The following is a 12,355-nucleotide window of genomic DNA, read 5'->3' on the forward strand; positions in this document are numbered from 1 at the left end:
TCACTACAGGCATAATGAGTCTGGAAAAACATGAACGTGAACTGCTATTTGACTGGGTGGCGGAAGCAGACAACCACAAGACAGTAATTCTAGTTTTATTACCATTATTACTATTTTATCTTTGTTATTTGCATTTCTTTCCTTCTTTATTTTATTTTGTTGTATTTCTGTTTTGTTGTTTGCGATGGCGAAAGCACTTTGTAACAATGCTTTGAAAGGTGCTGTACTAAATAATAAATAAACATATTATTATTATCATTATTACAAGGAGGAAAAGAGATAGGGAAACAGATATGGGGAGAGAGCTTTTTTTTCTCCAATGAGCAATCAGACGGGGCAAGAGGGAGGAATGTGAGGTGGATAATATTTTAGGAAAGTGCAGAGAACTGGAATGGAAGGGTTGGGAGCAAAACAGCAAGCTATGAGACAAAGAGACACAAAGGAAAGGGCAGTAAAGAGATTGTACGCAGGACAGAGAAAGGAAATGAGACACTGATGGAGACAGACAGGAGGGAGAACGGTTTCAAGACAGGAGGCAGGATGCCAATATGATGTCTTCATCTTTCTGTTAGCGTCATGTCAAACGTATGTCAGCAGGCGAGCAGTTGCAGGAGGGGGGTAGGTGAGAGACGTCACACAGGGAGTATCAATCCCCCCTCAACCCCAACTCTATAGACTTTTTTTTAAAACAAACTTGCTCTCTTCACCTTTGTCACTCTGCACCTATTCGCTGAGTTGTCAGTTTGCTGTAAAACAATAATGTTCAGTACACTGCCTGTTATTATAAAGAACTTTAATATTAAGTAAGTTGCTTCATCATCAGACGACATCGCACCTTTCAGTGTTTTAAAATAAAGGACGGTAAGGAAGAAATAAACAGGTTACATGAGGTCATTCAGAGATTTGGGTCAACGTACCACTGAGACAATCATGTTTTGTTTCATCTGAAATGGTTTACTCATCTCAACTGACCCCATCGATTTAGAGCTTACCTACAGATTGTTTCTACCTATTTAAATATTTGACTTTTTCAGAGTTTAACATTTTTGCTCCGTCGGTACTTTTGTTAATACAAGAATACGGAAACATTCAGCTTTGAAACCTCATCCTTCTATTTCCATTGACTTTGAAAGCCCACTGTGGAGTTTGTTGTACATGTAACACTTCTACAAGCAGAATAAAGTGAATCCAATATATATGAGTGCTTGGAGTTGTTGATGTGGAGAGAGGGAGAGAGGAAGGGAGCCTTAATGTCAGTGGTGACAGCAGATCCCTTAGGCAGCAAATGATAGAGATTGACTGCCCCTGAACTTAAATGAAAGTGTGTGTGTGCTCAAGACTGACAATGTGTGAAGCATCATAGTACACCCATAAACCCTGTTGGTGTGTGTGTGTGTGTGTGTGTGTGTGTGTGTGTGTGTGTGTGTGTGTGTGTGTGTGTGTGTGTGTTCGTGTATACTGGTGCACCATAAATTATTTTCCATCCACATGTCAATGACAACACCTGAGGGCGACACGGAGGATGAATTGAGAAACAGAGGGGGTGGGGTGTGTGTGTGGAGTTGAAAGCTCATTAACCAAAGACTATAATGAGGCAGTTTCATTTGTGCATACTTGGGCCTATTATCTCTCAACTCATTAGACGTCTGGTCTGGAGATGGAGATGCTCCATCCAGGAGTAGAGCTGAGAGTTATCAAGTATGGATAGAGCCAACTGGGTTCATGTGAGGTTGCTTTGACAGCTGACAGCATGACATCAAAGTGCAGAGCACGTATAAAATGTGAGGATACAGAGTGCATATGAAATAGGTTGGAGTATTAAGTACAATGGATGTACTGAGAATTTGTCTTGGTGACAGTGGTGCAAAGGTATATTGACAACTAGTTGGAAGTACATTATAGTGTCCATGCTGGCAGAGTATCTTCCCCCAGGTGTAAGGTTGCATGTCTAGTTTCCTAAAAACAGCCTCTCTTTGTTCAGCATCCATGTTGTGCATTTAGGTGTCCTGAAAGGGAAATATTATCCCCAAAACAGAATTTAAAATTTTGGCATTCTAATGCTTTTGGACAGAAACATGTAGCTGAGTGAGAATTACTGTGCACAGTGCAACCTAAAATAACAATCAAGAACAGTGTTGAATTGTGCATGAGGCAGTGGGCAGCAGCAGTCACTGAGGGCTTCATTTAAATGGGCCTTTTGGACTCAAAAGAACTTTTGTTGGTACATTTTGATTCAACAAACCCTGCAAATTAAACGATAAAAGACACTGCTAAAATTAAAAATGGTGTTTTTCAATGATCCTATCACTGGGCTTACATATCTCTAAGAAACATAAAAAACATTTTCTGATGTGACACCACACTGGTGGAGTTTTGGCTAGGTTGACACAGACACAACTTAACAATTTAATTGACGGTCTAAGACATACACAACAAGTTCATTTTGGGGTGTCCAAATCCACTTTTGCTACTTTACTGGTGGATAATCTGAGTGCAAATTAGGATGCATGGTTCAAATGGGTTGTACTTGGTGAGTTTGGGGCTCAAGGGAAGTATCAGCCCCCGTTCCTTTTAAAAACCAGGTGCGCTTACACTTTGGTGGATTGCTATTATAATTTGCAAAGTGGTAGATTGATGTACACTACCATAATCTTTCGGCGCTGCATGTCCTTGTGTTTGTAACAAGAGTGTACACGCATTGTTCACCCGTCTATGTAGGCCCATATTACTACCTTAAGAATGCTCCCTTCAAATAACAGTAAAATACTGCGCCGTTGACTTAAGACCAGGTTTTTGTAGGTTATTCACTTAGTTACTTTTTCCTACCTTATGATAGCAATGTTCCAACAATGCACACGACCACATCTCCTTTTAAGACCAACATGCCTATGTACGTACATATGGGTGCGAGTATATTTGGAATTTAACCACGTAGACGCTGGACAGGAGAATGACAACTGCAAAGGTCAAGCAGAGACACTTGCTTTGCGCCAGGTGTTTGGTAGAACACTTCATATCAGATAAAAGTCACGGTCAAAAGGAGCATGTAAATCATATGTTTACCTTTATACCATCTATTTCAGCCGTGCAGTGTCTGAGGGGGATGGTAATAATGATGTTATGTTATGTTAGTATGTATAGATTGAGGACATTCATGTGATCAAAGTGCCTCAATAGATTCACATTTAGCACATAACACAGAACAGAGAAAAAAAATAGAGCATGGGTCGAAAAAAATGTGTGCACAAGCGTGTCTTCTGTGATGTGTGTGTAATATGTGTGCAAAATGAAGACTTCTTCATATCTAGGAGATTACAGTGATTACAGTGCATCCCTCTATATGTGCTGATGCGATCAAACAGCCTCCATAGTACCATACGGCAGACATATATATATAGAGCACATACTGTATATAGACCAGTGAGAAGGGGAGATATTTACTGTACCAGCACTAATATTAGCGTGCTGGCTGAGCGATACAAATGCCCTGAAGAAAGTGTTCTTCTCACTCTCCAAGCCTCTTCAACAAAAAGATGGCAAGGATATGAATGCGTCTCTCGAGTACACATTTGCATAGTGATCCTAATAATCTGATTTTCCTCTGGCTGCTATTGTGTTCCCTTTTATAAAAGTGGTTATAAAATCCAACTGTTTATTCCAGCAGTCCCTTCGGCCAGGTTTAGTCTGCTCTGGATTCTGACAGACCCTCTTGAACCAATAGCTTTCGTGTTGTTGTTGTTTTCTTCCGGAAGCTCTTTCTAGTATTAAGGCAACATGGGGAGATGTGGCAGAGAGGCAGTTGTTACAGAATTACCGACACTCCGATTCATCATCTATCATCCATACCCTCACCTAGTATCGATGTCTCTCTTGTCTTTTTATGTTTATTATAATAGGAAAAAAGGGATTTTCAATGGTTTAATATATCACTGGGAAGCGGTGTCGGTGTCTACTTTTACTGAGACAGAATTAAATGACGGTTGCAGATATGATACCGTCCGTAAGCATTTGATTTTACTTTAGTGGTTTTAATTTGAGTAGCGTCGCAAGAACAATTAAATGATCTGTTGTAATTGACTGTATAAAGTTACGTGTTATGGTATCCACTGGCAACCGCACAGTAGAGCACTCCGCTTTGAAGTGGTTGGTGGCTGGAGATAAAAAAAAAAAATTAAAAAAAAGTGACACATCAAAGAAAAATGCACACGCACACACAGGCACACACTCACTCAAACTTTTCTCATTGTGACGCACAGATGAAAATACATACATGCAGCTTTGCACAATCATAAGCAAACAAAAGTTCTATTATCATGAAAAATAAATAATCCACACAAACCACCTTACGTAATGTAACACGCATTAAATAATCAGTACACCTAAATTAAGACATTTACAGTTACAGCTCTATGTTTTCATAGCGTTTGAATATACCGAGTTCAAAATGGTTGAAATAGAAAAAAAAAAATTCCTAAATGAATAAAGATAGAATTCTTCTTTGTCTGTGAAGTAATTATGTTAAATTCTTCATCTGGAATGCTTATCTGGTTGAATACATACTGCTGGCTCGGCATAGCTAGAGATGTGCAATTACATGGAATTAAAAGTCAGCTCTGGGTGTGAACATTCCTGCTAAAAGAAGTTTTGTTTGTTATCCCATAAATATGTTACGGCCGGAAAAATTCTAATTAATTTGTGAAAATATTCGAACACAAAATATTTCAAAGGTTTTGGGATATTTCTTGGCTTTGGATGGCATGCCCCCAAACCTTATTTCTTTATTCATACACATGCACACACAACACTCCCAGCTACATTCCACCAGTATATAGCAGTCCAAGGTTACCCATTCGGCACCATTGCCCCATTCAGACCTGGATTGTCTTACCGTCTGTCCATGTGCACATTAACCTGAGCGTCCACGTGTCCCAAATCTGAACACATATAGTGGGGGAGTGGAGCTAAGCCCAGGTTTCTCCCACTTCTGCCTACTCGGTTTCAAGTTAAGGGAGGGAGAGTGCTCAATTAAGAATGGCAGATTATTGATTCGGAAGGGAAGCTAAACCTTCACACATGCACAAGGGAGGATATGTATGCGTGTGTGGAGGTGAAGCACATGCTGTGAGGTACTTGCCTCTAATATTTTAGCTCACTAAAGTTTGTCATTCCTGAGTTGTTCAAATTAGTGAAAACATTCATACAGCATATTGTTGCTGCAGGCAGTGGTGGTGTGTTATCTGTGAATAAAGTTCCAATGCCTCAGCTGTTAAGCACAGTCACATTTCTTGCTCTCTCCCTCTAAAGCACCCTCACTTCATAGGTGATTCAGGCTCTGTGTCCTTCCTAAAATTAACAACATCAAATAATTGTCACCCTTCAGAACAGGTAGCAGCTGCAGCTTTATACACACACACTGCTTCAGTGTCCTCACCAGGGGGGCAGTGGGCAGGTTACAAACAAATGGAAGGACTGTAGTGTCTTACACACCGGACACAGTTTGCTCCATGTTGCACCACATAAGAAACTTGTAGGGTAAATCCAGGGCTAATAAGCAGTCATTCATTTGCCTCATAATGAGCAACTCCAGCCCAACTCATACCAACAATTCTCATCCATCACGCCATGAATAAGAATACTGCAAGTGAAATTGTAAAATGGTAAAACATCTGGTTGTTTCAGTCTGGTAGGCTTTGAAAGTGATCAATCTCAGCATCAGGTTACATTGTGCTGTGAAGCACGACAAATGGGATGTCCCGTTAAATCTAACACTCTAAACGGCATCCTAAACGGCAACGAATATGTCACCGTCCCAGAGCTGTTTATTTGGAGCTCATCACACATATTCATTCGTGTGTTTGTGCTCATGCGTGTTTTTGCACTGTAAGACTGTGCTTTGCTCACACATTCCAGTGTATGCATATGCATGGCACCACCACCACCTGGCTTTGTGTGTGTGTGGGTTTGTGTGTGTGTGTGTGTGTGTAGCGCCATCCTCCTGAACAACACATATGCCAGAGTGTTCAATCCAGTGGCCAGAGTGGTAGCTCCGAGGCTTGGGCTGAGCAGCGGGCATTGTGCCCTTCATGGTCATAGCAGATGGAGCCAGTAGAGACGCAAGGCTATTACGGGGAATAGGGAGGGAGGGCTGGGGAGAATGGAGGAAGAAGAAATGAGTTAAAGGGAGGGAGATATAAGAGGAAGTGAAAGTCTATGTGTGTGTGTGTGTGTGTGTGTGTGTGTGTGTGTGTGGTGGTGGGGGCATGATTGAAAAGCAGAAAGAAAGATTGAGACAAGGGTGAGGGTAAATTAGAATCAAGAGGAAAAGGAAGAACAAAAGAAGGAGACTAAAAGCTAAAAGCTGATCAGAAACAAAGAATAACAAAACAATGAAAGGGAAAATAGTCAAGTCAAAGGAGGAGTGAGAGAAGGAAATTTCAAATATGGCTTTTAAAAATGACCAACTGGCGCTGGGCCTCATGAGATGCATGTTGTATTGGCAAGTTGAATCCTGGACATTCACGCACTTGTTTGCAGCGGGAGCCACCTGTGCTGTGAGCAGATTAGTCCGCAGAAGTGGTTTGCCTCCAGTCTGCCTCCTGCTGCCAAGCGAATGGAATGACTGCGAAATAATTACTTTCTGCTTAGTCTAATAAACAAAAAAGGAATACAGATGGAGGCCCAGGTAATGTGGGCCTCAAGTCAAGGGCACAGACAGGCACACAGGCCAATAAATCTGGATCTGAGAGGGTTCAGACCAATCAAATCCTATTATGACCAATAGCCAGTTGGACCCATTACCAAGATGGCATATCGTTATGACGGCTGCCCATTTGGAGCAAATTGGAAGAACTGCAAACTCACAGTCGATGACAAAACCGTCAAGCTGGTAAATAAATGTTTATCTCAGTCAAGAAAACTGCTGAAAGTTGTCTGCTTTAACAATAGAAACTGAAAAACTTTTGTGATGTAATTCTTCAGGTATATGTTGCCTCCAGTGTGGTCCTAGGTGGTTCGATTGTTGGTATTTTAAAATCGACAGTGATTTCATCACTTTCAGTTCAACAAATAAGAGAAACAAGAAGCAGAGGACTTTTCTTAAACTTCAGTTGTTATGAAATCGCTCAAGGCACCGCAGGGTCGGTCTTATGGGCCCCAAAGTCCTATATGTTTGCGTGAAAGCCCTAAATTTCTTACCGTTCATGACATTTTTTCTACTAAGAGCTGTATGGGAACGGATGTGTTTTAAATTAAATGGTCAGAAAAAAAACTCTGTCCCTTAGTTGGGAGAGTTTCAGTAGCCATATTTTTTTTGTCCTGAGAGTCAAGCCACCAAAAGGAAGCAAGTAAAGCGAACTGATTTACTAATCAGGAGCTGCAATGTATGATCTGAATGTCCTCACATTGTTGAATGAGACTTATTACAGCAGATTTAAATTAGACATAGTTGAATTGTAAAAGATGGGTGAATACATTAATAGTTTCTTTATTAGTCATTGACAAACAAATGTGAAATCCTTTGTCATAGTTTTTAGGTTTACTTTCATTTAGTTGTAGTCTTGTAATCGTCTTCGTAAAAATAGTCATCAATTCATATTTTTCGTCAGTCAGGTAAATTCACTGGTTGTTCTTCAGTGATTAATTTTGTGAGTATTCTGCATTATACAACATAATTCCATCAAATATACTGTATTATACTTTATAATTGTTACTGTACAATAAACATTGCCCAGCCCTAATATTCACTGATTAAAATACTAATACAACATAGCAGTATAAGTCAAGAGGAATTGGAAGAAGCACTTGTGCATATGCTATCTGTGAGAATCACACAAACACACACACACACACACACACACACACAAAGTCTCCCTTACACTCTTACACAATCACATCAGGGTGCCTTTGGATATCTCCACTGTTCTTTTCCTGCCCTTGTTTGCTCACACGAGCCCCAAGCTTCTTTCTTCTGTGCCCTTTGTCTTCCCTTTAAAAAATGGAGCATGCACAACCTCATCCTCTCCCCTCACTGCTTCAGACCAGATCAGTGTTTCTGTGTCATGACCTATTTACCCTCAATGCCTCTCAACAGCTCACCTACTCAGGGTGAAAAGCCACTGAACCCCTGTTGCCCTGAGCTCTGGTCATCACCCAGAGCTTCAGCAAGGATTAATGTCACAGTCAAAGCAATGACCACGATTTTCAAAGCAGACAAACAACAAGACTGAACAGGATGTTTTAATTTCTAAATTTAATACCATACTTTTTGGGAAATATTCACCATGCTGTGGTTTATGTGACACATGTGTGCCAGGAGGTCCATTCAGTTCAAGTGACTCCTCCAGTGCAAGGCTTTTTGTGCACCAGCTGCCACAGCATTAAACACCTTTTGTGACATTTTGCCTCAGATGAAATCAATGTAATTTCATGTTTACAGCTTCACATGTTGCACTATGGAGAACCTTTCAACCACATGCCATTAAAGCTACTGACTCCCTCACCCCAAAGAGAAAGTGAACCAATGGGCAGCTAAGGAGAAAATGTATTACAGAAGCAATAAGGTAGGCATCAGTCTTGGTGCGCAGATATGACATATTTTGTCTCGTGAAATGTGCAGAAACTCAAACTCTTGATATGAAATATAGATGTAATAAGCATTTCATCTTGTACAATAGCCTCTAATTAGCATAGTCAAAGGTGGAAGGCAAGTGAACCTGTGAATACAGTCATCCAGGCAGTAGTAAAATTTGTTACAAGAATAACATTGAAAACATAATCTTACTAATGTAACAATAAACGTGGTTTAATAAACGCGACTTTAAGTCAATACAAACCAAGTAATACAAGTCAGTACACACCAAATATAACTAGGATTTCTCCACCCCAATGACCAGAAGATATAAATGAGAATGTTAATGAGGCATTTTGGCCACAAAACTGCTGTTGTGTTGTTTTTTTTATTATTTTTTATTAACTTCAATGCAAGTGTTATTAAAGCCACATGGCATTCATTATTTCTGCTATAAGTCACTTTTCTGTCCATTTTAAACACTTCTAGTGCAGTGATATTTATTACAGCCATCCAGAACGCTTCAACTGTGGTTCTGCTTTTACTTAATAATGCCAAATTGATGTGTTGTTTTGGGCAGATTGGACTGACATTTCATAGTTATTATTAATAGTGAATGTGCTGAATATCTTTCTTGTTATTTTTAATAAACATAACCCATCTTGAAACAATAAGAAGAATCACATCACACTATATTGTATTTTTGCAGTGCTGTTTCAAGATTACCTTTTTTTGCTTTAGTGTTTTTCATTCAAAAGCAAGAAAACAATTAAATTATAGGCATATCAATTTGTATTCAGTCTGTTCCCTTGATGATTTTCAAAAACAACAATAAATAAGTAGGTGTATAATTTTGGTCATAATGAAATCATCCTTTCTTTCCAGAGTGACCATCCAAAAGGCCCCGTTTCTTTTAACTGCTGGGACATTTCCATATTCTTTTTGAGTCTGTCAACATGTCAGCCACAGTGCAAGGATTCCTGTCAGAATAGCGTAATGACTCTTTAATCTGTTCATCTTTTCATTTATTTATGATGATGACAGTGTACTGGCATGCGCTCAGCATGCTCTGAAATTGTAAGGGGACTAATTAGTTGACGTTTTCGTAGGGGGTTGAGACCATCATACAGCCTCCAGTTTGGTTTTAAATTCAGGTAATGACTACCACAGTGTGTGTGGGGCTCTAGTGAGGGCTGAGCCACCCGTCTGCCAGGCACTGCTGTGATGGGGGCATGTTTAAAACCTGGCAAACCAGCCTTGTCACCTGGCACCCCACTCCCTTGCCGGCCTCAAGGTCATCTATCTTGGCATGGTGCATCAAAAAGCTAGAGGGGAGAGTGTGAGAGGCATCCCTGAACAGTCGTGATGGGCTGCCATGTAGTAGCAGGGGTCCCTCTTCGCCTGCAGCAATCTAAATCTTGCCACACACACTGCATGAACATCCTCCTTGAACAGGCTGACGTCACTCCCTTTCCTAGGGTCTGGGAGATAGTCATTCAAATAAGCTGTGTGATGTGAGCTGGTGTACACTGCCTATGAATCCCTAAATTGAAGTTGTTGTCTGATACCTCTGTGTTATTAGACAATGCCATTTGGAGGAGAGCGGAAGGAAAGCATAGATTGGTTCAGATTCAAAGCTCGGTATAGTCCGCCTGAAATTACTCATAATGCACTTTAAAAAAAAGTCTTCGAAGGTTCATTCATCTCTATAGATAGATAGTTTCGACACGTGTGCCTGCATGTGCTGAGGTTATATAGAAAAAAAAACCTAGAATAAGCTGCTGTGAGCCTGGATGTCATTTGTATCCAAAATCTTGTATTATTCTGATCATTAAGAGGTCTTTGAAATCCTCACTCAGTGACAGAAAGAGGTGAATATTGTGAAGGCCTTTCATCAACAGCTGCAATATAAAGACACATAGTTGACAGTCTTGAAGATGGCAGAATTATAATGACTTGCTACATGATGATGTGAAAGTGCGGAAGACTTTAACTTAAAGTAATATTACATTTGAAATTATTAATTTTCAATTGAATCGCAGGCTTCACTTTCATTAAGAGGCAAAATTAGGTTAGGGTTGGGTTAGGTAGGTTAGGTAGTTACTTTATTAATCCCAGAGGGGAAATTTTTTTCACTACAGCAGCATACAGAAGCAATAAGATAATAATAGAAAAGCAATTAAATAGCAGTAAAATATATAAAATATAAAATGCACAGTATATACAGTACAGTATATATCTATATAGATATATCTATATAGATATATCTATATAGATATAACTATATATATATATACACACAAATTAGTCAACCTACCAGCCACACACTTAAAGCTGGTGCAGCTATGATACCACAATAATAAACTGTATATGCGTATAATGTGTCTGTGTTAGTAAACATGGTTTTAAAAATCTGTCCCATCTCATGGTGAGAAACGGGACGCGAACAGCCTGCACCAGAGCGGATGAAAGTATCAACCCTCCCACCCAACATGCCTCCTATGTATCAACCCTCCCACCCAACCTGCCTTCTACGTATCAACCACCCAACCTGCCTCCTGGATATCAACCCTCCCACCCAACCTGCCTCCTAGATATCAACCCTCCCACCCAACCTGCCTCCTAGGTATCAACCCTTCCACTTAACCTGCCTCCTCGGTAAATATCTGATGTATCTGCTGTAGATATCTGCTAAATGTTTCTATACTCTCACCACTAACCATAATCACCACTGTCTGCCTTTTGGAACAGTTTATCTGATCTTTTTCACGAAACATAAAATTACTAATTAGTTTAACTTTAACACTGAACACTTTTTTTTTTTTTTTTTTTTTCTATAGAAATATTGTCCTACTAAATTCTTAGCAGTAGCTTTTCAAAAATCAATCAAAAACCAAAATAACCAAAAAACTTTAACCAGACTAATGCCAGAACATGGTTTTGGTGCAGAAATGCAGGCACACCCTGTGACTTGTCAATGGGTTTCAGTACAGCCTGAGACATGCAATACAAAGCCAACAGGAACTCGCAGTGAGAAAAGTCTGACAAGATATATATATAAAAGACATGATGCAGAATATTTAGTTTTCATTGAGAGTGAACATTAGTGCTTCCGATTTGATTGGAGGGGATAATTTTCTTTAATTACATGTATCTTGCAGTATCAACTCGCAATTGTAAATTAATGCCATCTGAAATAATTGAGCAGGAGAATTTTGCAGGAGGACATTTTCTTTTCAAGGGATAAAGCTCTGGTATAGCAGTTTGTTTCTCATATTTGCAGATGTATGATTCTTTATTTGGTTTAACCACTGCCTTGTGCCTCGTCTCTGCACTTAATGGCAATTTTATTTTCCTGTCATTTTCCACGTCAAAAGATTGAAAACATAATAGTTATGTTGTTGTCAGCAGGGGGATGTCCAGAAACTCAAAGTCTGTGAAATTTAGAAAAAGAAAAGAGGGAGAAAAAAAGAAAAAAAAAAAAAAAGAAGACGAACAAACTGCAATGAACAATAATTTAGCCCTCCTGTTGATCCTTTTGTTTTACTTTTTTTCCCCTTTCGTTTCCAAAGCAATCTTCCTGTTTATTGGTTTGGAATTAAATCCTTCCTCGAAATTGCAATGGATGTTGTATTTGTATGACTATTTAATTTATTGTTTCTACTGGTGGAGACTTGAACTGTTAAATGTCTGAGGGAGCCTACCTTCCTAAACACAGCGCAAGTGAGGAAGAAAAGAGAATAATAAAAGGTGGTTTAATTATTGATTGAGACATGACAGGGCTACCGT

The sequence above is a fragment of the Embiotoca jacksoni genome, unplaced genomic scaffold (genome assembly GCF_022577435.1).
Source record: "Embiotoca jacksoni isolate LCO1_2020_lvr unplaced genomic scaffold, fEmbJac1.0.p SCAF_19, whole genome shotgun sequence".
NCBI classification, from domain to species: domain Eukaryota; kingdom Metazoa; phylum Chordata; class Actinopteri; family Embiotocidae; genus Embiotoca; species Embiotoca jacksoni.